The 24,822-nt window shown below is 40.9% G+C and overlaps 1 pseudogene; it reads left to right on the top strand.

Moving 5' to 3' along the window:
* The window catches only part of LOC133066544 (fatty acid desaturase 2-like protein FADS2B), a 57,570-nt pseudogene that overhangs the window by 25,606 nt on the left and 7,142 nt on the right, over positions 1 to 24,822 (top strand).

Raw genomic sequence — 24,822 nt, 5'->3', positions numbered from 1 at the left:
TTTGCCCAATAGTATCCACACAATGTCAGTAACTGAAGTTCCATTCTGGGCCATGTAACCTTCACCTATATCTTTCATTCGTTATCCAACCAACATTTTTCATGGTTGTTTTATGATTTTACAAAGACTATAAGCACATATGTGAACTTATTTTGTTTTCTTTTTAATCGTTCAGTTGTTTCCAACTTTTTACAGACCATGGACTGTAACTGGTTCCTCTGTCCATGGATTTCTTCAGGCAAGAATACTGGAGTAGGTTGCCATTCCCTTTACCAGGGAATCTTCCTGACCCAGGGATCAAATCCGAATCTCCCACATTACAGGCAGATTCTATACCCTCTTAGCCACCATTAAGAGAGAAAAACCCACATTAGTTTACACCTATATGTGTGTGTGTGTGTGTGTGTGTGTATATAGATGTATATATATATACACACATATATATATCACTATTTATACATGCTGTTCCATAATAAAAGATTCTACTAAAAAGAAGTTATATATATATATTTTTTAAAAAAATTCCCTGAGACCCTAGCCAAAAGCCTCATTTCACCAATACTTATCAATACACCAGTCTATGAAGAGAGTCTATTTATTATCCCATTATAATAGGATCATGGATTCTGCCAGAAATGGCAATCAGCAACTGGTGTGTAGCAGGGCAATTGATAAATGCTTTGAATGAAGCACAGACTTCTGAAGAGGGCCTTCTATGCCCACAACACTGCATTGTGGACACAAAGGGAAACACACCTGACCCTGCACTTGGGCAGCAGTCATCCAGTGGAGGAGATGGTCATTTAAATATCTAGACACGATACAAGGCAGAAGGGAAAGAAACAAGCATGTGCTCTTGGAGCAGAAAGAGGCATCTAATTCTAATTGAGGCAATTGGGGATGATTTCATGGAGAATTAACATCAATGGTAATTACAAAATTTTATATGCTAATTTTTTTCTTGAAAAGTCAGCTTGCTTTATTCTTTGAAAAGCAACTTCTGGAATCAAGAAAGAAACAAATATTTGACTGCTTAGCATTATCAGGAATTTTACATGTATTTTGGCTGCAAGACAGCTGAATGAGCAAGGTATAATGTTATAATCCCTGCTTCTCAGACAAAGAACTGAGCTCAGAGCCACCGACTAGCTTGGCAAGAGTTATATAACTTGTAAAGTGGTGAAGGACAGTTCAGAGCCCTAGTCAGTCTGATTCCAAAGGCATCCTCCTTCCATGCCACACTGGACAATTCTGACAGTAGAGAGAAGAACATTCTAGGCTTTGAGAGCCATCTGTGCAAAGGTACAGGGACTGGGAAGCACTCAGCAAGTGTGACAGATACAGAGATCTCCACTGTTCTCATGGGTTCCCAAACCTACCAGCTGCTCACTTACTGCTTTCTTCTTTCTTTGTCAACTTCTCTGACTGCAACCCTGTCTCTTCCAGGCTCAGAGTGGATTTCTGCAACATGACATGGCACACCTATCCATATTTAAGAAGTCCAAGTGGAATCACCTGATGCAAATATTTGTGACGGGTCATCTCCAGGTACAGAATGTTCCAGGAGTATGATGGGATTCTGAAAGTAATTTCACTAAGCCGTGGTTTCTACATACACTTATCAGCAAAAAATGTTACTACACACCCCACAAGTAAATGTAAATATACAAACAATGTAGTGACCATATATGTATACACACAAACACACACACACACACACACACATAACATTATAACATATATGCTAAAATTGGAAATTTAAATATTTAGAAGAAAAGATTTATTTTTATTTAAGAAGTTCTGTTTTTTTTTTTTTTTTTTTTATTTGTTTGTTTGTTTTTTAGCCAATAAACTATTTGGCCCAATCCCTGGTACATGGTTAAAGAACCACCTCTCAGGAGATATACCCTATAAAGTCATGAGTAGGGATATAAAGTCATGAATAGGGGTCTGGACATATGTTTCTTGGAGCCAAACATTTTAGTCCTGGGAGGACTATGTATAAATAAAAGAAAAGATGCAGACTAGAGAAAAGTTTAACAAAAGAGAGAAATCAAGGAAAGTTAGATGGCTCTGTTTAAGAGTTGAGGGTTGCAAAACCCAGACTGCTGGAAAAAGCAGGGCAGTTGATCTTATCCCCCTCACATATGCTCCAGGAGGACAGGCACACTGCCCTATGCACCCCTGAAATGCAGCGCCTAGCAGAGTGCCTAAAATGCAGTAGGCCATCCATAAGCATGTGTGGAATGCATGAAGGGATAGATGGAGGAATGGAACCATGAGTGGAAACCTGATAACAGTACAAGGATTGATGACAGCCAGTTTCAGCCCTGGCTCTGATAACGCTCACTGTGCAACCCCGAACAAGTCAGATTCCATCTCTGGCTCTCAGAGTTCTCATCCCTAAAATTAGGACTTCAGCTGGATCTCAGCTTTTCTATGATGTTCTAGGATTTGGTGAGAAACCAAATGACAGAATGATCTCTGTTCATTTCCAAGGCAAACCACTCAGTATCACAGTAATCCAAGTCTAGCTAACTCTGCTAGCCTTTGCCCTGCTTCATTTTGTATTCCATTTCGGTATTCTTGCCTTAATAACCCCATGAACAGTATGAAAGGCAAAAAGATATGACAGTGAAAGATGAACTCCTAAGTCGGTAGGTATCCAATATGCTACTGGAGAAGAGTGGAGAAATAACTCCAGCAAGAATGAAGAGATGGAGCCAAAATGAAAACAACGCTGAGCTATGGATGTGACTGGTGGTGAAAGTAAAGTCTGATGCTGTCAAGAGTGATATTGCATAGGAACCTGGAATGTTAGGTCCATGAATCAAGGAGAATTGGAAGTGGTCAAACAGAACATGGCAAGAGTGAACATTGACATTTTAGGAATCAGTGAAGTAAAATGGACCAGAATAGGCAAATTTAATTCAGGTGAACATTATATCTGCTACTGTGGGCAAAAATCCGTTAGAAGAAATGGAGTAGCCCTCATAATCAACAAAAGAGTCCAAAATACAGTCTTGGATGCAATCTCAAAAATGAAACAATGATCTCTGTTCATTTCCAAGGCAAACCATTCAATATCACAGTAATCAAAGGCTATGCCCCAAACAGTAATGCTGAAGAAGCTGACGTTGAATGGTTCTATGAAGACCTACGAGACCTTCTAGAACTAATGCCAAAAAAAGATGTCCTTTTCACCATAGGGGACTGGAATGCAAAAGTAGGAAATCAAGAGACACCTGGAGTAACAGGCAAGTTTAGCCTTGGAGAACAAGATGAAGCAGGGCAAAGGCCAACAGAATTTTGCCAAGAGAACACACTGGTCACAGCAAACACCCTCTTCCAACTTTATCACTCCTATATATATTCCAAATATTTTCATTTTTACATGAAAGAAATATAAAAATTATTAATATATTTTACATTTCTTTTTTCATTCTGAGGCTTTGAATCTAGTATGTATTATATACTTACACAGCCTGCCTCAATTTGACTGGTCACATATTAAGTGCTCAGTGGCCACACATAGACAATGGCTACTCTATTGAACACTGCAGATCTAAAATACATATTAATCAATTTGAGAGATATTAAAAATGCAGTAAAAGCTATGACTATTGCTTATTCTTCTAATAATGATTAATGTAATATGGGAAGGGAAAAGAAATTGAATATCTCAATATGCCAGCATTCTACATACAACATCTCATGTCTCCTCAAATAACCCATGCAGGTAAATGTCATCATATTATACTATATTTACTGAAGATGAAATTAAACATCAAAGGGTAGATAATTTTCCTAAACCACACAGGAGCGTTTATACATCCAGTGGATGCAACTAAGTTGATGCACTTCCAAATCTTTTTCTGTTAAAACTTTCAGATTCTCACTGAAAGAGAAAAAAATAATCCCAAACAACTTAATCAGAGATTATATGAGCTCAGCATCAACTAAAATATGTTTATTCTCATTTATATTTAAAAAGATCATTGAAACCTGAAAATGTGATGATCAGAGGCAAGCCCCCATAGGAGATGACTTCAGATCCATGACTCTTTAAAATATTCATTGAAGTAGGAACCCTGGGGCCATTTTCCCCCAGAAATATCTAGTTTTAGAACTGAAGTTTCTTTATTTGTAAAATAAGAAGTATATGGTCTGCTCTAACTATTTCATGTTTCTTTTTAAAAAGAGGACAAAAAAAAAAAGGGAAAAAAGATGGAAAAACATTTCATTTAAACGGTTTTTAATCTTCATTATCAGGAGTTGTTTCAGCCTGGAATTTGTGCTCCTGGATAAGATAATTATTTGCTGGTAGGCTTTTAGAGCCTCTAGCCAATAAATCATTCTGTGACCCAGGCATGGGGGACGGCATGTTCCAGGAATCCATATCCTAATTAAGCTTTGGAGACGTAGGCAGAAAACGCTGATTGTTACTATGCAGGCGCTAGTCATGTCCGACTCACTGCGACCCCATGAACACAGCACACCAGGCTTCCCTGTCCTTCACCAATTCATAAAGTTTGCTCAGACTTATGTCCATTGAGTCAGTGATGCCATCCAACTATCTCACCCTCCGTCATCCCCTTTTCCTCCTGCCCTCAATCTTTCCCAGCATCAGGGTCTTTTCCAGTGAGTTGGCTCTTCACATCAGGTGGTCAGTACTGGAGCTTCAGCTTCAGCCTCAGTCCTTCCAGTGAATATTCAGATGATTTTCAGTTGATTTTCTTTAGTTTTGGAAAACTCTGATAATGAAAGATATTTCAGGAGAGAAATCTTGCAGCTAATGAATGTTCTCTTCTCCTCAGGGCCTATCTGCAAAATGGTGGAATATGCAGCACTTCCAACACCATGTCAAAACAAACATCTACCTCAAAGACCCAGATGTTAATCTAGGCCCATTTCTTGTTATGGGAGATTTACAACCTGTCAAGGTATGTTCAGAAATACTAAGCACTAGAGAAATGTTTCAGGAAGTTGTTCTTGGAAAGGTCTACACCTTTGTCTTGAGGACATCAGGCTGGAGATACTGGCTTCAAGCATGTTTTCAGAGCATCTCTTCTTCTTTTAAGTCCAGGATATAGATTTGAAATAAGTTAATCTGGTGTTGTAAGAAAAAAAATAATGTGGAATGAATGACTAAATGATCTTAAAAGTCATTCAGGCTAAATCACTCATAGAAGGCATGGCAGAACATTCAACAAGTGCTAAATCATGAAACACCTACCTATCTAGTTATGTCAACTAATTCTAGCTGTTGGAAGAAACTAAGCTGCTATTTTTAGTTTAGGTTCATTTTGGTTCATTTACACATGAAACTCAGCTCAAATGCCTCATAATACACTTAGGACCTCGCCTCTAACTCAGACTTCTTAAGCAACTGAAAAAGGATGGCAAACTCCAGGATGTCCCAGCTGTTGACTTTCTTAAACCTCAGCTTAAAAACCAGCATGTAAGGATTATTAAGATTTTTCTGAGTCTGCTTTCAACATAGAAGGTATAAGGATAACCACAGAAAGGTGTCTATCCTCGAGAGGAAATGATGGATCCTGAGAATTAAGTGCTTAGGAAGAGGCTCTATCTGCTTCTGGAAGAATTTAGGAGCTTTCTAAAAACAAAGGAGTGTAGCTTGGTCAGTTGCTGTGTGGACTTTATGGTAACCAGAATTGTTCAACTTTCTCAAAATACGTTTTCCCAGTTTGGGAAGACAACCTTCTTCCAATTAGGAGAAAAAGTCTCCTGCCGAGATATAAAGAAAAAAAGAAAGAAAGAAACCTTGTAGTCTTCAGTCAGTTGTTCTTCACAATGACTCCACAAACAAGTCAGAGCTCTCTGAAGTTTGCAAACTCCTGCAGTGAAGTCGCTCAGTCATGTCTGACTCTTTGAGGCGCTATGGAATGTAGACCACCAGGCTCCTCCACCCATGGGATTTTCCAGGCAAGAATACTGGAGTGGGTTGTCATTTCCTTCTCCAGGGATCCAACCAGGGTCTCTCACATTTCAGGCAGACTCTCTACAGTCTGAGCCACCAGGGAATCCCTGTGAACTCAGCTGATCATTAAACTTGTGACATTTTGACTTCTCTCCTCATTCCCTCACAGCAATGGAGATTTGTCTCACTGGAGTTCATGAGGCAGCCTGACCCCCTCCAGAAATGCTTTCTGTAGAATTGTATCCAGTTCACATGCTGCCTCTTCACAGAGGATGGAGACATCATCACTTCTCCAACATTCTAGAGACATATCCCTCGAGCCTTAGGTTCTGTATACTATAATTTCAAGGCAACTGCACATTACTTAAAATCATTAAATCTCTAAAATTCATTGTTTTGCAACAAAACTAGTTCTGATAAGCCTTAAATGTTTCTGTTCTTCCTATTTTACTGTCAGTCTTTCTACCACTTTCTTCAAACACTCATCCCTTTAACAAGTATTAATTAAATCCTCTAGGGCCAGGTCCTGTTCTCATACTCTGGAAAAGTTAGACTTCTCCTTTGGAGCCATACTCAAAAGTCAATCCTTCACCTACATTTGCCAACTCTCCAAAATTTCCCACCGCCTCCCTCTTTCAAGTTTCCTACCACTTAAATATCCAGAAGCTTGGGAGTAACTGCAAATAACTATCATTACTTTATCACCGCGACATTTATTTCGATTTATGATAGTAAGAGATAGAAGGGTCAAGTCTAATATCCAAAGAACAGAAGAAATATGTAGAAGGGAAGGTATCAAAAGAATGGGAAAAGCAAAAAATTAAACAGTGCTCACAGTGTTTTAACTGACTGAACATATGGTAAAATTATAGAGGAGATCTGAATTATCATTCATTCATTAATCTCTTCAACCAAACATTTATTAAGTGTCTCTTAGGTAATACAGATAAACCATTACGTCTATGCCTCCTCTCAAGATATTTGCTGCCTTTCTGCATTTGGGCACAGACTAAATTAACTAAGAAGACCCCTAGGAAATGACTCAAATTCCCGGTGGTAACATTATATATTATCAAGCCTTAAAATGAGTACATCACAGCATGAGATCCACGATGGAATTAAAGGAGGAAAGATGAAGTAGATACTAGAGGTTATGACTATGTGTTTTATAACACAACCATTCATCATATATCTGTTAAATGGATGAATGGATACAAGCAGACTGTGCTTCAAGCAGAATTCTAAGCACATAGGTTGAAGAAGACCTTAAAAACTTATCAGAAATATTTCTCCTCCATTATCACTCCATTCTACACCAGGACAAATCTCAAAATGGCTCCCATGGGTATAATAATAAATGATAACAATCCCTGAAGTCAAATGGAATGAACCATCCCTGCAAGAATTGCCCACATTTAAATAAAGAAACTACTGCACAATTGCACTCATCTCACATGCTAGTAAAGTAATGCTTAAAATTCTCCAAGCCAGCCTTCAGCAATACGTGAACTGAGAACTTCCAGATGTTCAAGCTGGTTTTAGAAAAGGCAGAGGAACCAGAGATCAAATTGCCAACATCCACTGGATCATCAAAAAAGCAAGAGAGTTCCAGAAAAGCATCTATTTCTGCTTTATTGACTACGCCAAAGCCTTTGACTGTGTGGATCAACAATAAACTGTGGAAAATTCTGAAAGAGATGGGATACCAGACCACCTGACCTGTCTCTTGAGAAACCTGTATGCAGGTCAGGATGCAACAGTTAGAACTGGACATGGAAAAACAGACTAGTTCCAAATAGGAAAAGGAGTATGCCAAGGTCTATATTGTCATCCTGCTTATTTAACTTATATGCACAGACATCATGAGAAACACTGGGCTGGAAGAAGCACAAGCTGGAATTAAGATTGCTGGGAGAAATATCAATAACCTCAGACATGCAGATGACACCACCCTTATGGCAGAAAGTGAAGAGGAACTAAAAAGCCTCTTGATGAAAGTGAAAGAGGAGAGTGAAAAAGTTGGCTTAAAGCTCAACATTCAGAAAACTAAGATCATGGCATCTGGTCCCATCACTTCATGGGAAATAGATGGGGAGACAGTGGAAACAGTGTCAGACTTTATTTTTTTGGGCTCCAAAATCACGGCAGATGCTGATTGCAGCCCTGAAATTAAAAGACGCTTACTCCTTGGAAGGAAAGTTATTACCAACCTAGACAGCATATTAAAAAGCAGAGACATTACTTTGCCAGCAAAGGTGTGTCTGGTCGAGGCTATGGTTTTTCCAGGGGTCATGTATGGATGTGAGAGTTGGACTGTGAATAAAGCTGAGCACTGAAAAATTGATGCTTTTGAACTGTGGTGTTGGAGAAGACTATTAAGAGTCCCTTGGACTGCAAGGCAATCCAACCAGTCCATCGCAAAGGAGATCAGTCCTGGGTGTTCATTGGAAGGACTGATGCTGAAGCTGAAACGCCAGTACTTTGGCCACCTCATGTGAAGAGTTGACTCACTGGAAAAGACCCTGATGCTGGGAGGGATTGGGGGCAGGGGGAGAAGGGGACGACAGAGGATGAGATGGCTGGACGGCATCACCAACTCGATGGACATGGGTTTGAGTAGACTCCGGGAGCTGGTGATAGACAGGGAGGCCCGGTGTGCTGTGATTCTTGGGGTTGCAAAGAGTTGGACATGACTGAGCAACTGAACGCAAGTGAACTGAAATAAAGAAAAAGGCACCACAATATGTCCTCCCCCTTCAGTTCTGGTTCTTCAGTGGCTTCAGTTTGACAGTAAATGAACCCTGACCAGATGGCTTCTTCTATAGAGATTCTACACACACACACACACACACACACACACACAACCTTGAGTATAATAACAGAAGTCTATATCGTTCTTACTTTAGTTTTATTCTCTCTTCATTCAGTATGGCAAGAACAAAATCAAATTCATCAACTACGAGAAGCAGCACCTGTACTTCTGCATGGGTGAGTCACACAGGGAGCCACAATCCTTATCTTCCCGTTTCCTTGAAGCAAACTGTTGTCAAACCAGAGGGCATAACTTAAATCCTCCCACAGAGAGATGATCCCATGTCTAGCTGTGCCTCAAAAAAGCAGCATGCTTTATTTCAGACTTACCTGGGTGAAATCTGAAGAGGAAAATAGAAGAGCAATTAGGCATTCTTATTGGGCATCTCATCACTCTGGCTACTGTACAGGGAAGGAGATGTTCCAAGGAGGATGGGAGGCAGGATGCCAATCAAGGGGTCTGGAAACTGTGACTCTCGTCCTGGAAAAATACAATACTTATGAAGAAGAAAAGGATAGTGGCATATGGATAGGGAGGAAAAACAGGAAAAGAATGCACAAGCACTGACAATAGGTGCCAGAAAAAGCAGAGCCTCATGAATAAAAGTCACCTGCAGAGCTTCTGTGTGGAAGAAAGTTGACTGTTCCCACAGCTTACATACAGCTGGAGAAGGTATTTTAGTGGACACATACACAGACACACATACACACACACATATAAGATAGAAAGATAGATCTGGATATATTCTAGGCTTGACAGAAAATAGGGTAGCTGAATAATGCTAATACCAATGAAAATATTAGAAGCAAAATGTTTTGCTCTAAACCAAGTCAAATTTATGAGAGCTCACAAAGAAAAGTTTAGGACCCCAAAATATGCTCGTCTGAAACATGCTTACTCATTTTGAAAAGAAACCCAAATGAAGGAAGATTCCAAACATTTCCTGTAGATCAGTGGTCCTCACCTAAGAGCACTGATGTCCCCAGTGGGACATTTGACACCGTATAGATACTTTTCTGATTATCATAAGAAAGCGGGGGAACGGTACTGACATCCATGGGGCAGAAGCCAGGGATGTCATGAAATGCCTTACAGGACACAGAACAGCCCTGAACAGTAAAGAATTATCTGACCCTAAGATGCCAACAGTGTTAAGATTGAGAAGCAGTTGCAGATGATCTGGCTCGCCCAAACACTGGCCACCAGTGGTCCTCTGTCTCCTGCCTGACCAGGGTGGCCTGTGAGTCCATTTCTTAAGACACGAGGCTCAACCACCACTGCAGCCTCTTCCAGTGCTAGAATTCTGAGGACTTCTCCTAATGCGGTTATTCTCTTTCAGGACCAAAAAGGGTGTGGAGGACATTGGTGCCCCTGTTTGAAAGGTAGCTATTCCAGCCCAGACAGATGTGTATTCACATAAGAAAAAATTGTTGGGGTCTCTTGTCTGAACTCTCCTCCTGTGTGTAGTAAAACAATACAGCCTTAGCTTATGACGAATGGGTGAATATTGTAACTTCACTGCAGAATGCCCAGCTTACAAACCACATCGTCCTCAGGAGCTGTTTCATTTTGTCATTTTCTTTCAAATGTCTTCAACTTAGTATGACAGGTACATATGAGTCATACTGAACCCGTCAAAGAGAGATGAAGCTTGACATTTCATATAGATGGGGAGACAGCTTTCATGCAGATTCCTGTAGTAGGGAAAGGTACTTCACTACAAGCTGAGCTCAACTCTCAGAAAAGAAAGTTGGGAGACTTTTCAAACACTGAGACATGCTAAAGGAAATTAGGGAAAGAGGATAAAGGGAGGGGAAGCTGGTCGTGTGGTTAAGCCATGTGTGTCTTCTCACTGGTGCTTATCAAAGTCAAACTCCTTACCCTCCCAGAGGCTGCAGCACAGAGCCCGATCCTCCAAGATTGTACTTCAAGGGGATGACTCCCAAGTCCTTGAGAAAGACATTTCTGGATCAGGGACAATCCATTCCAGAGGGACAGAGTAAGAATTTTATAATTGTAAGTTTTCTAACAAATGATCAAAGAAAAAGGATGTCAGAAGCCTACTGAACAAGCAGTAAGTTCTTTGGACAGTCTTGAACTTTCTCATGCAAGAATTTTAAGGGGGCTGGAGTCATCCCAGGAGCATGGCCCTGAATTGTTCTTAGAAACTATTTCTAGCATTTGTGCGAGTCTCTTAGTGTGTAGGGTGGACAAAATCATCTGGGCTGACAATTCACAGACTTTGAAAGTTTACAGGTCAAGTGTGAAGCCTAGTCAGGAAGGGGGTCCAGAGCATCTGACTCAAGTTTGATCAAGGAGAGAGTTGTGAAAGTCTGAAGGGTCTCCATATGACTCCTATGTGCTCCAGGCAACTTCACTGGTCCTGGGGGAAGGGCAGGTAAATAACTATCTGGCCAGACTCAGTATGCCTGCTCTACATCTGCCACCTCGACATATTGTGACAGGGCCCAACACGAAGGAGTGTGAAGGACTGAAGGATTCCAGAGACCTTGAGAAAACTTGAAAGCTCAGAGCAGAAGCCCTTCCAGGATACCTTCATCAGGATTGACTCAGATCTTCAAAGCTTCCCTAGTCTCCTTAAGGGAGCTTGAACCAAAGTCCTGGTTCAGCCTCAGAGACTCTAAAAGCCCAACAGCATCCAGGATGTGGTTGTGGATCTCCACCTTGCATCCCTTCTCAGGGGCAATATTCCAGGGGTAGCATGTTAAGGAGATCAACTCCCACTAGCTTGCATAGGAGTCATATCTGCTGATTTGTTCACATGTTAAGGAGATCGACTCCCACTAACTTTCACAGGAATCATATCAGCTCATTTGTTTATGAACTTTTTGTTTGTTTGTTTGTTTTCAGTTGGGGCCCCCCTTCTCATGCTGGTGTATATCAACCTGAAATCGATTCTAGCAATGTACCACAGAAGGGCCTGGAAGGTGAGTAACTCGATTCCTTCTCTAAAGCTAGATCAGGCTGGGAGAAAAGGAAAAATGTAAATGCTTGGTCCTTTCCAGATGTAGCTTCCTTGAGTATCAGGATATAAGATTTAGCCAGTTTTATTTCCACTAGCTTAACTTTCAAGCACTTCTTTCCGCAGGACATTGCCTGGGTCAGCAGCTTTTATATCCGCTATTTCATCACATTTGGCCCTTTCTATGAAATCTTCAGAACCATGGTGCTCATATATTTAGTCAAGTACGGAAACATTAATATTCTCCTACTCTTATTACCTGGATGGTCCTCCTACCTTCCTTAACTGAGCTATTTATGATTAGCAATGATTAGCAGATTATGACACCAGACCACATTCTTGTAACTGAAATGTTTCCAAGAAAATGTGGGGTAAAGCAGCTGAAGTAGTTGAGTTTCTTGGAAACTGAATTTCCCAATAATGCCTTTTTTTCCCACGTGATTAATTCCCAATTGCAGTATAGTAATCCCTCAGCATCTGAGGAGGATTAGTCCCTAGACCCACCTCAGTTACCAAAATCCAAAGATATTCAGGCTCCATAGTCATCTATCCAGTATGTGGTTCCTCAACTGTGGATTCAGGCAAGCACTAATCTTGTAGTACTGTGTGTTTACTTAAAAATATCCACATTTAAGTGGACCTGCATGTTTCTCAAAGGACAATTGCATTCTGCCTGATCACCAAGTCCTTCAAACTGTAATCCAGCTGGACATCATAATTCTTACCGAAGATAGTAGGAGTCCAGTTTTTTAAAAAGTTATTTTATGACTAGAGATTTTCCCCACATCAAAAGCACTTTAAACTGAATCACCCTGTTCACCTCGCGATGCATCCCTCCCTCATCACTCGCGTCCCTGCTCATAGCAGCTGCAGGGGCTCCACTGCTGAGGGCTCACGGTGGGCCTCCCTGCTGGCTCAGACAGCAACGCGCCTGCCTGCATTGTGGGAGATCCGGGCTCCATCCCTGGGTGGGGGAGATCCCCCGGAGAAGGAAACGGCAATCTGCTCCAGTATTCTTGCCTGGAAAATTACATGGATGCAGGAGCTGGTGGGCTACAGTCCACGGGCTCGCAAAGAGTCGTACATGACTGAGTGAATTCACTCACTTTACGTGCATTATCTTATTTGATGTAATAAACAATGCACAACCAGGCAATGAAGATAGTATCAATTTCGTTTTTCTGGTAAGAGAACTAAAGTTCAGAGGAATGAAATCACTTACTCAAGAGCAAATAAGGGCCAGTGGCAGTGCCAAATCACAACTCGTCCCCAGTTCTATCTGATGACAACAGCCAAGCTCTTAATCACATTGCATATATGCTTAAGTTGTTGTCACTATAGTCGCTAAGTCATGTCTGACTCTTTTGGGACCCCATGGACTGTAGCCTGCCAGCCTCCTCTGCTCTGGGGATTTCACAGGCAAGAATACTGGAGTGGGTTACCATTTCTTTGTCCAAGGGATCTTCCTCACCCAGGAATCAAACCCAGATCTCCTGCACTGGCAGATGGAATCTTGACCACTGAGCCACCAGGGAAGCCTGACCTTCAGTTATCTAGGATCTTCTGAGCCTTGCACCAAGGCCTACAGAAAATACTGGGGATGCTGCTCTGGTACAGTAGTCTGCAAGACAGGGACTGTGACTGATACCTAGTGTGTAATCTTCAGATATAAAAGGTCTGCAAAGATGAAAATCAAATAACCACCACTTTATTGGAACCTTTGAGTCACTGCCATTTCCTCTAATGCTCAGCCAGATCTGCCAGTGGGTATGCAAGCCCAGTGACTGGAACTGAAACTCCCCAAGGAATGATCATATCTTCCTTTTATTCTCTTAAAGTTTTCTTGAGAGTCCGTGGATTGCATATGTTACTCAGATGAGCCACATACCAATGAAAATGAGCAAAGAGGAGAACCAGGACTGGTTCAGCACTCAGGTAATAATGCAGTTCTTGGGAAAGCATCCACCAAAGCATCCTGATTACCATCCGCCTACCTCAAATAATATTTATTGGAGGCTTACAGGGGCCAGGCTTTGTCAACTGTTTTGCATGTAGCTACATGCTCAGAGTACTCCCACTTCACAAATGATAAAAATGAGGTATGAAGAAGTTCTATAACTTGTGTAAGATCACACAGGTAATAAGTGGTAGAAGCAAGTTTTATTTATTTATTTGGCCACACTGTGTGGCATGCAGGGTCTTAGTTCTCCTACCAGGGATCAAACCTGTGTTAAGCACACAGTCTTAACCAGTAGACCAGTGGGAAATCCCTAGAAGCAGGTTTTAAACCTCAGCAGTTTGATTTCAGAAACTTTGCTCTTAACCAAGGCTTAATAAACTATAGTCCAAGGGCCAATCTAGTCCAGTCTGTGTTTTTGTAGTTCTATTGGAACACAGCCACACTTATACATTATATATTCTCTGATAACTTTCATTCTAAAACAGCAGAACTATGTACCTGTGATGCAGAATTAAAACATTTACTGTGCGGCACTTTACAAGCAAGGTTTACTAAACCTGCCTCAACATGATACAGTCTTTCAACGAATCTCACACTCCTAGAATAACAGAATGGAGAACCCTGCAATCCCCCTCATTTCATTGTATAGATAGTGGGGCCCAGAGGGGAGACTCAGCATTCTCGGCAAGAATGCTGCTAACAATTAAAAGACTTGTGACCCATGCAGAATACCATTGCCCCCTAAGCCTGACACTGGCTGTGTTGTGATTACCTGGAGAATCCAGGCATCATACTGCTTCCTTCTCCATGCTCATTTCCAAGTTCAGTGGACACGCCACACAGCAGTGGTTCTCAATCTTTTTGATCAAGAAACCACTCTTAAAACTTATTGAGAACATGAAAGAGCTTTCTTTTGTGGAGGTTGTATCCACTGATACTTACCGTATTTGAAATTGAAACTGAGAGTTTTAAAATATGTATTAATTAATTAAAAAAAAACAAGATAAAGCCAATAAAGGTTAACATCAGAGTGATGACATCATCCCATGTTTAGTAGCCTCTGGAAAAACCCATGGTAAAAGCATGCACGAACGAGAATGAAAAAGGCAAATACTTTCTCAGTAGTATTATGGGGATCATTTTGACCTTGAAGATCCCCTGAAAGTGTCCTAGGGAGCCCCAAGGTGCTCTAAAGTACACTTCGAGGAACCCTGACATAGAACAACTGCAAAAATAACGTTAAAAATGGCAACAACCCTAACAAGAATTAAATCTTAGAAAAGCACTGAATAAAAGTCACATTCATAAGCATTCTACATAGTCTGGAGAATCCTATAAACTTCTTGTCAGTCTGTCTTTGTGTAAAATAATATACATTAGATTAAAAAGGAAGCTACTTGTATATATTAATATATTAATAAATGTATTTCTAGGCACAAAGCCCTTGATTAAAGCCCTTGCATGCTTTATTCCCCATTTAGAAGTCCTTTAAGTCTATTCTGTGGTAATAACATTCAAACTCCTATAATTTCTACAAGAGTCCTACAATCCCACTTCCATCTGCCAAAGTCCTTACTCACAATACCTTAGTCTTCTGATTTTGAGGGCTGATAGAGACTTAGTCCTCTCAGATCCTATTCACTTCTTTATATCTATTGCCTTATCTATACTTCTTAGCAAAATGTCTTATTTCCTTTATAATTTTAAGGTCCCTGAGACCTGAGGCTTATTTCTATACCTCATGGTTTGTGAAACAAAATGCATACTCAATCAGCACTTGTTGAATGACGGATAAATAAAAGAGCAACTAAATCTCTTGTTTGTCACGGGCTCATCTACATCTAATGTAAGCTTTTTCTTTGCAGGTCTTGGCCACCTGTAATGTTGAACAGTCCTTTTTCAATGACAGGTTCACTGGGCACTTGAACTTCCAAATTGAGCACCAGTGAGTAACAGAAACAGTTCATGATAAAGGGCAAGGGCTATCACTAATAACTGCCCTCCATATAGTCCAGAGCAGAGCAGAAGACTCACCATCTTAAGAGAAAACAGTGAACTAGGGCTCTCTAAAGGATGCTATTTTTCAATTAACAACAATGATAGATAAGGGAAGAAAGAAATGAAGGAAGTGTCACAATTGTGAGTAAATGGAGTGAAATCTTGGAAAAGTATCAGTGACTCAGTTTCCAGATTCCTATGGGCTTAGGAATTGGTGATTTCTTTGCATTTGCTTTGTTGGCAAAACCTAAGAAATATCAGGACACTTGGGTAACCAACTTGTGTTCAAACTTAACTATGTTATAATTCAAATATTTTCTTATCTGTGTCTTTGGAGCCAAGTTTACAAAATAACTTAGGAAGTGGAGTCCCTGCTGCAATTTCTAAAAGGTATCTGGAAATACTTTACCAAAGGATCAGTTACAGAGAGGAAACAGGTAGTTCACTGCTGTTGTTCATGGGGTTGGAAAGACTCAGACATGAATGAGTGACTGAACTGAACTGAACTGAAGGGATGAGATGAGTCTGCCAGCAAGTTGTTTAACTTTCCAGAACTAAAGAATTGTGCATGGTCAAGGTTGGGTCTCTGTGGCTGACACCATTTTATTTTCTAAAAGAAGGAAGGGAACTTTGGGTTTCTCCTTAGGTCTGAAAAGTTGTATATCTCCTCTGTTTCCCTAGTCTGTTTCCCACAATGCCATGCCATAATTATCACAATTATCATAATTATCACAATTATCATAATTATCACAGTCTTCACCTCTGGTGAAGTCACTGTGTGCCAAGCATGGACTGCCGTATGTGAACAAGCCCATGTTGAAGGCATTTGGAGATATTGCCAGGTAATAACAGTTCCCCAACCCACAGCTCTCATTTCTCTTCACTGCTGGTCCCCAGACTCTTCACTGCTTTATCAATCATCATTCAGTCAATAGCTATTTATTAAGGAACATTCTTGTGCCCAGCATGGACAGGAGGCTCTATAAGGAACAACACTAACAGAGAAAGGATAACAGTCATTCCTACCATTTACCTGCTGCCTTCTAGCTATTTCTTAGTGAAAATACCTTGGTGCCAAACTTAATTACAAGCTTCTTATAAACCAGGGTTCTGTATTATTTGTCTTTGTATCACCCACAAAGACTTGACATGCTTTAGAACTTAACCGGTAGGAGGGACTCTCCGTTCATCTGGATCAGGGTTGAAAACTAAGATGCTTGCAGGGTCTGGTGGGACAGGCAGGGGTGACTATTCCTGTAGGAGCTGAGAAGCCATACTCACCCTAAAGCATGCACAGTTACCTAGAAAATCCTGTGCTCATCAAATTAACAGCCAAAACCTTGGTTGAATATTTTTTTATCTTCAGATTAGGAAAAAAATATTTATTAATATAAATAAATAAGCCATCAATGCTAAGCCTGGTCAGATCTGATCCCTGAGCAGTAATCCATCTTCACTTTCTACCACTTCCCTCTTCCTTTCCTGCCCTCCAGATATCTGACCTCGCTTCACTTGCTACAGAACTCCCTGCCCCTTGCCCATGGCACATCCTTGGTCACTTTTTCTTCTACCTAGAATAATCTGCCAACCTGCCTTCCCCCTCCTGTCACCTTCTCAAGTTCCATTCCCTCTCCAAAGCTCACCTGAAAGGTCTTTTCTTCATCTCAGTCCTCCCTTGCCCCCAAGACTAAACCTGTCATATGCTTGCTTCTCTTCATGTCTGACCTTTATCACAATCATGATTAAATAGCATATTGGGTAATATGTGTCTCCCAGTGCAGACCAGGAACTCCAGGTGGACAAGACTCTCATCACTCCCATTCAGTGCTGTATCACCAGAGCCTAGAAAAATGTTTCACTTTATAAAGTAGGAGAGGTAGGTGGCTACAGGATGAGTTGGTTTATAGTCATATGGTTTATCTTACAGAGATTCAGCAGAGCTTTTTCTTTTAATACTGGAGAAAAGGAAAGTGATGCTTTGGAGTACAGAAAAGCATAAAACAAAATATCAGTCTCCTCCATATAGGAAATGGGAACTCACCTTCTAAACCATAAGTCAGTGTATTTGACTCCCTCCGCCGGACAAGATAGAAAGAGGTCTTTCAGATATAGCTGTAAATGACAATGTTGTAAACTATTAAGTAAAAGAGCAAATGTTCCATGAGGTAGCTCCTTTGACCTGAGTCTCACCCGCTCATGATTTTGTCTACTCCTCTTGCAGGGCCCTGAAGAAGTCCGGAGTCCTCTGGAAGGAGGCTTGCTGCACACATCCACAAACATAATGCAGATGTGCAGGTGCTAAAGAGAAAACCACAGGCCCCAAAAGTGTCACTTGTGCTAAAGCCCATGATACCAAACCTCTACAATACCTGACATAATTGCAGTTACAGCCTTCCCCCAGAAATGTTATCTTAATCAACGAGTCTGGAATTTTTGGGTAGGCAATGTGGTGGTTATCTGTTGTGTTTTACTCCTGCTCCATTCCTGCTCCTGGCCCAGAGAAATCTGCATGATAAAACACTTGTAATCCCTCTCCCCACCCACCCCTGGCAGGGAAAAAAGGTGTCTGCCCTAAATATACTTTGCTGATGGCTTCCTTGCCCCTCCTTTCTTCCTATTAAAACCTTCCATTTGCACAACCCCTCAGAATTCCCTTCTGCTTACTAACTGGGATGTTGCTTGATTCATTGAATAAAGTTGATGTTCACTGAATAAAGTCAATGAAGTCTTCAAATTTACTCAATTGAATTTTTAGCAGCTTGTTCAATAAGATTCCCAGAGGAGGACATTCAAGGTCTATTACTTTCACAATTTCGCAGATCACTGAGCATGGTGTTAGAATTCAGATGATCAATCCTGTGGATCATGTCTGACCTCTGCTCACTGGCCACATGAATAAAGATGGCTTAATTGGGCAGACTTCCATTTAAACTAAATGATTCATGAGAGTTATGTAACAGTCCTACCTGAAATTCTTCAGTGGATTCCCATTGCCCTTGGAATAAAGTTGCAATCTGCAACCTGGTGATTGCCAGCAGACTACCAGCCCTGACCTTCCTCCAGGAACCCTCTCCCACCTTGTGCCACTCCCTCCCTCAGCTTCAGGCCCAGGCAGCCAAGGCAGGCACAAGGGAAGAATGTTTGACCTCAAATAACACCCAATAACTAAGTCTCCATACCACCTCCAGGGAACCAAAGCATCAGGACATGACTGGAACTTGAATGCCAGAATCATTTTAGAAGCGAAGGGTTGTCCATCCTAGAAGATCCCAGGTTGAAGCTTCAACCATATCCTATCCTAAAAGGACAAGTTCCAAAGCCCACTAATTGAAACCTGCTCCACCAACATTTCTGCCAACTAATACATCCTCCACAAACTCATAATGTCTGACCGAACCCCAGATCAAAGACACAGATTTGAGCCCTTGCCATGGCTCCTTGCCAGTTGGCCTCAAAATAACACTCTTCTCAAGAGCTGGTCCCATAGTATTGCTTTCTACGTGCTTCAAGCAGTGAGCCCTTTGCTTGGTAAAGATTTCAGGGAAGCCTCCCCATTAATTCAAGGCCTCCTTGAGATATAATCTGTAGTAATTACTAGAGGTATATTTTTACATCCATCTGTGTGATTCCTTAGTCTTCCGCTGTAGCCTGCAATATCCATAAGAGTAGAGACCGCCTGAGATGATAGACACACTCAAAGAAGACATGCAGAAGGAAGGAAGGCAGGGAGGGAGCTGGAGGGGAGAAATGAAGGAGGGAAAGAAGGAAGTGTCAACTATAAATTGGCACATGACAGCTACCTCTACAAGGAATAAATCAAGTGCTGCTGCAGCTGCTGACATGCAATACCCTCTGAAAGAAATTTAGAGTGGAGAACAGGAATGAGGCACTCTGTGCTCTTGGGAAAACTGGCAGGACAGGTATTCAGATAGTTAGATATTTTCAGGAGAAGATTTTTTCAGCCCAGTTATTACATCTGTTCATATCCAGAAAAACTCATTAATGGTGAATCTGCTCCTCATAACTAGCAGCAAACATCTGCCACAATGTGTGCATGGCTGCAGGTCCCCTCTTCACTAAAATCATATATGACACTTACCTCATCCCCTAACAAGACACTGAAATGTTTTCAGAGATAAAAGAACAAAACTGAAAGTCAGGCAGCAGTTCCTCTTTGGAGCAGTTTCTCAGAGCTATCAGAAACGCTGTCTCCCAGGCTGGAGTCCTCATTTTGCTCCAACAAAACTTAACTCACAGCTCTCATGTTGCGCCTTTCTTTCAGTCTACAGGAGGAAGGGAGGGAGGGAGGCAGGGAGGAGGCAGGAAGAAAAAGCTGTGTGTAAGTGTTGCTGTTGTTCAGTAGCTAAGCTGTGTTGAACTCTTTGTGACCCAATGAACTGCAGCACGGCAGGCTTCCCTGTCCTTCGCTGTCTCCCGGGGTTTGCTCAAACTCATGTCCATTGAGTCAGGGATGCCATCTAACCATCTCATACTCTGTCGCCCACTTCTCTTCAGTCTCTCGTAGCATCAGGGTCTTTTCCAATGAGTCAGCTCTTCAAAATAGGTGGCCAAATCCTGAAGTTTCAACTTCAGCATCAGTCCTTCCAGTGTATACTCAGGGTTGATTTCTTTTAGGATTGACTGGTTTAATCTCCATGCTATCCAAGGGACTCTTGAGAGTCTTCTCCATTACAATGGAAAAGCATCAATTCTTTGGAGCTCAGTCTTCTTAATGGTCCAAATCTCACATCTGTACATAACTACTGGAAAAACCAAAGCTTTGACTATATGGACCTTTGTTGACAAAATGCTGTAAATGTAATTCCTTCTAATTAGAGAGTAAGATGAATTTTATCAAACTTGTAAGGAGCATTTCTATATTCTAACTGAATTATTAAAATTCTTAGCAACAGTTATGAGCATCTCCTAAGCTGTAAATACTGAGTTGCACCCTTCATAAGTATTATTCCATTTAGTCCTCACACAGTTAGAAAGGGCAAGTTTTATAATTAATCTCATTTTATAAATGAAAACATGACACTTAAGGGAGGCCAAGCAACTTGCCTGATGGCACAGGTAAGTTGAGTATAGTCTCAGATGCAGGGATGTCTGACTCTGTAGTCAACATTCATTAACATTCAAGAAACCAAAAGTAAAGGGGAATTAAGTTGCATTACAAGTCATGAGCAGTGGGCACATTTGAACTAATAGTTTCCCAGGAGCTGATGGAATATGCATTAAAGTAGTTATCATTCCACCTCACTAAGAAGAGCCACCTGGGGAGGGGAAGATACAAGAAACATATGACAGGCACAGCAGCAGCATCGTAAGAATGCCTGTTAGCTAGTCTCTACTCCCCAATCCTTAAAGAGTATTATCCAACTCAGAAGAATTCACTGGGAGAGATTCAAGCAGAGATTTAACCTTTCAGAAGGGACAGACACTGCAAAAAGCATGGAAGAACAGAACAGAGAATTGGATTCGAGATTTTGGGATAACATAGCATGAATTCAACCTGGGAAAAGTTCACTTTCCCTGTGGCTTTTCTCTGACACTCTATTTCCTTGAAAGTTTCCCTCCTTTCAATAAAATCAGGTAGTAAAAAATTGCCTACATTTTCAGTCGGGCATTAGATAAGGGTGACTGATTGAATTAGAAATCAGGAATCTCAATCCTAATTTCAGCTCCTCAGTACGCTGCTATGAAATTGGCCATGTCTCTCACACATTGCCTCAATCTGTAAAATACGTGGATGCATAATATTACTTGGCTTATTTGCAACGTAGCATTGCTGGGACAACCAAATAAAGTAAGGCAATTAGAATACTTTCATAAGCCAGGAACACTCATTCAGATGCTGGTTGTTTTTAATGTAATGAGGGTTCCTCCCATCCTGGACCATCAAAATCAAGAGCAATTTCGAGGTCAAGCAGATTCACAGGACAGAAAGACACTGAACCATCTTAATGGTGAAGAGGGCACATTTCCTTCAATGAGAGGATTATGAGTCACAAGTCAGACCATGATTTCTCCTATCACAACAGGTAACACCTGGGAGTCACCTTCCACTTCTGACTTTACGCAGTCCCCTGGAACCAGCAGCCAGATCTCAAGCCAGAGGAACAGTGAGTCATGAGCTCCAGTTTTCCCAACTTCCAATTAACCATGTGAGTGCACAACGCTCTAGTGGAAATCATACCAAATCTATCACTTGTTGCTTAAACAATATACTGTAAAGGATTTTCTTGACTATTCTCCTGCTAATCATCGACCTGAAGGACACAAAATATAGATTAAACTTAACTCTACTCAGAGGAGGAATATAACCAGGTACATTTTTTTGCACACACTTATTTATGAAAATTTGCATAAAGACAGTTGTGTTGAAAGAATTTACCAGTGAACATCTATCTGTTTAGCCATAATCAAAATTTTGAAGTTACATTTTAGTAAACTTGTTTTATTTTATATATATCCATCTACCTGTCTATATATCCATTAATCTATCCTTTTTACGTGCTTCAAAGTAAATTTCCAGGGGCTTATTTTTGAAACTAAACCTCAGATTATGCAAATAACAAAGTTCATTTCTCATCTTCAATAAAGAATTGTGTAGCAGCTTCACCTTTAAGGGAGTTTTATTGGAGTTTTGCAACGTGAAGGGAATATAACATGGTTAATATTGTGCAAAATAAATTAATTCAGTACAAACCTTCTTGTGCAAACATTTATCCTTCATTATTTATTGAGCACTTCAATATTTTTTGAGCGCTTATCATGTGTCAGACTCGGCCCAGTTAATGTGACCCAGAGACCCAGGAGCCCAGGTTCTTGAAGCTTACAATCTAGTATAAAAAATAAATAAATATATATATATATAAATGGAAGAAAATCCAAAATCATCACATCTGAAGAAAACAAAAGGGCGTTTTGAGAGTGATAGGCAGGGACTAATCAAAATAAGGAGGGTCATGGAAAAGCGACCATAAGAAGAATATGAAAGAGTCTGCAATCAGATTCGAAGGAGCAGCGAAGGAACAGTGGCATCAGCCAAGTGCAAAGGCCCTAAGGCAGGAATAAGCTTCTGTTCAAAGAACACAGCAGGAGGCCTGAATGACAGTGGAATAGTGTCCCAGTTTTTCCCTCAATGTTACTTCAACTTCATTTCTTCAGTGTATTTTGCCTTGACTTTTCAGGGTCATTCAAAAATAATTTTCTAGATAAGCAACAAGGATAAATTATAGAGCACAGGGAATTATAGCCATTATCTTGTAATAATTTTAGTGGGGTATAAACTGTAAAAATGCTGGAGCATCATGATGTACACCTGAAACTAAAAATAATATTGTGCATCAATGATACTTCAATAAAAAATAATAAAAGTATTTTCTATTATTTGTACAAGCATAGTTTTCTCTGGGAAATTCTCCCAGATTTAACTGACTAGGTAAATCTCCCTTCATGAGCTCTGTGTCCTGTGTGCCTCACTTAAACAATTTATTTCTGCCTGTGCAACCACTGAAAACTGAAAACTCCATGAGGGTAGTGACCACCCTGTATGTTGTTACCATTTTATCACCAGGCCCAGTCCAATGTTTGGCATTGACCAGGTATTCAATGATTTTTAAAGAATAATTAATCATTCTTCTCTTAACAAGCATTCCAAAACTCCTTGTAATTGCTGCCTAGAATCCAGCTGTAATCCTGATGCTCTCTGTTCCATATGGAGATTCAGTTCAGTTCAGTCACTCAGTCGTGTCTGACTCTTGCGACCCCATGAACCACAGCACACCAGGACTCCTTGTCCGTTACCAGCACCCGGAGTCTACACAAACCCATGTCCATCGAGACGGTGTTGCCATCCAGCCATCTCATCCTCTGTCATCCACTTCTCTTCCTCCACTCAGTCTTTCCCAGCATCATGGTCTTTTCACATGAGTCAGCTTTTTGCATCAGGTGGCCAAAGTATTGGAGCTTCAGCTTCAGCATCAGTCCCTCCAATGAACACCCAGGACTCATCTACATTAGGATGGACAGGATGGATCTCCTTTCAGTCCAAGGGACTCTCAAGAGTCTTCTCCAACACCACAGTTCAAAAGCATCAATTCTTTTGTGCTCAGCTTTCTTTGTAGTCCAACTCTCACATCCATACATGACCACTGGAAAAACTATAGCTTCCACTAGACGGTCCTTTGTTGGCAAAGTAATGTCTCTGCTTTTTAGTATGGCGTCTAGGTTGATCATAACTTTCCTTCCAAGGAGTAAAAGTCTTTTAATTTCATGGCTGCAATCACCATCTGCAGTGATTTGGGAGCTGCAAAAAATAAAGTCTTCCATTGTTTCCCCAATCCATTTCCCATGAAGTGATGGGACTGGATGCCTTGATCTTAGTTTTCTGACTGTTGAGCTTTAAGTCAACTTTTTCACTCTCCTCTTTCACTTTCATCAAGAGGCTCTTTAGTTCTTCTTCACTTTCTGCCATAAGCGTGGAGTCATCTGCATATCTGAGATTATTGACATTTCTCCCTGTAATCTTGAGTCCAGCTTGTGCTTCTTCCAGCCCAGCATTTCTCATGATGTACTCTGCATATAAGTTAAAGAAGCAGGGTGACAATATACAGCCTTGACATACTCCTCTTCCTATTTGGAACCAGTCTGTTGTTCCATGTCCAGTTCTGACTGTTTCTTCCTGACCTGCATACAGGTTTCGCAAGAGGCAGGTCAGGTGGTCTGGTATTCCCATCTCTTCCAGAGTTTTCCACAATTTATTGTGATCCACACAGTCAAAAGCTTTGGCATAGTCAATAAAGCAGAAATAGATATTTTTCTGGAACTCTCTTGCTTTTTCAATGATCCAATGGATGTTGGCAATTTGATCTCTGGTTCCCCTGCCTTTTCTAAAACCAGCTTGAACATCTGGAAGTTCACGGTTCACGTATTGCTGAAGCCTGGCTTGGAGAATTTTGAGCATTACTTTACTAGCGTGTGAGATGAGTGCAAATGTGTGGTAGTTTGAGCATTCTTTGGCATTGCCTATTTGGGGATTGGAATGAAAACTGACCTTTTCCAGTCCTGTGGCCACTGTTGAGTTTTCCAAATTTGCTGCCATATTGAGTGCAGCACTTTCA

This window comes from Dama dama, chromosome 1 (assembly GCF_033118175.1).
Source record: "Dama dama isolate Ldn47 chromosome 1, ASM3311817v1, whole genome shotgun sequence".
Taxonomy (NCBI): domain Eukaryota; kingdom Metazoa; phylum Chordata; class Mammalia; order Artiodactyla; family Cervidae; genus Dama; species Dama dama.
The sequence above is the reverse complement of the archived record's forward strand: the minus strand, read 5'-3'. Positions and strand labels throughout refer to the sequence as shown.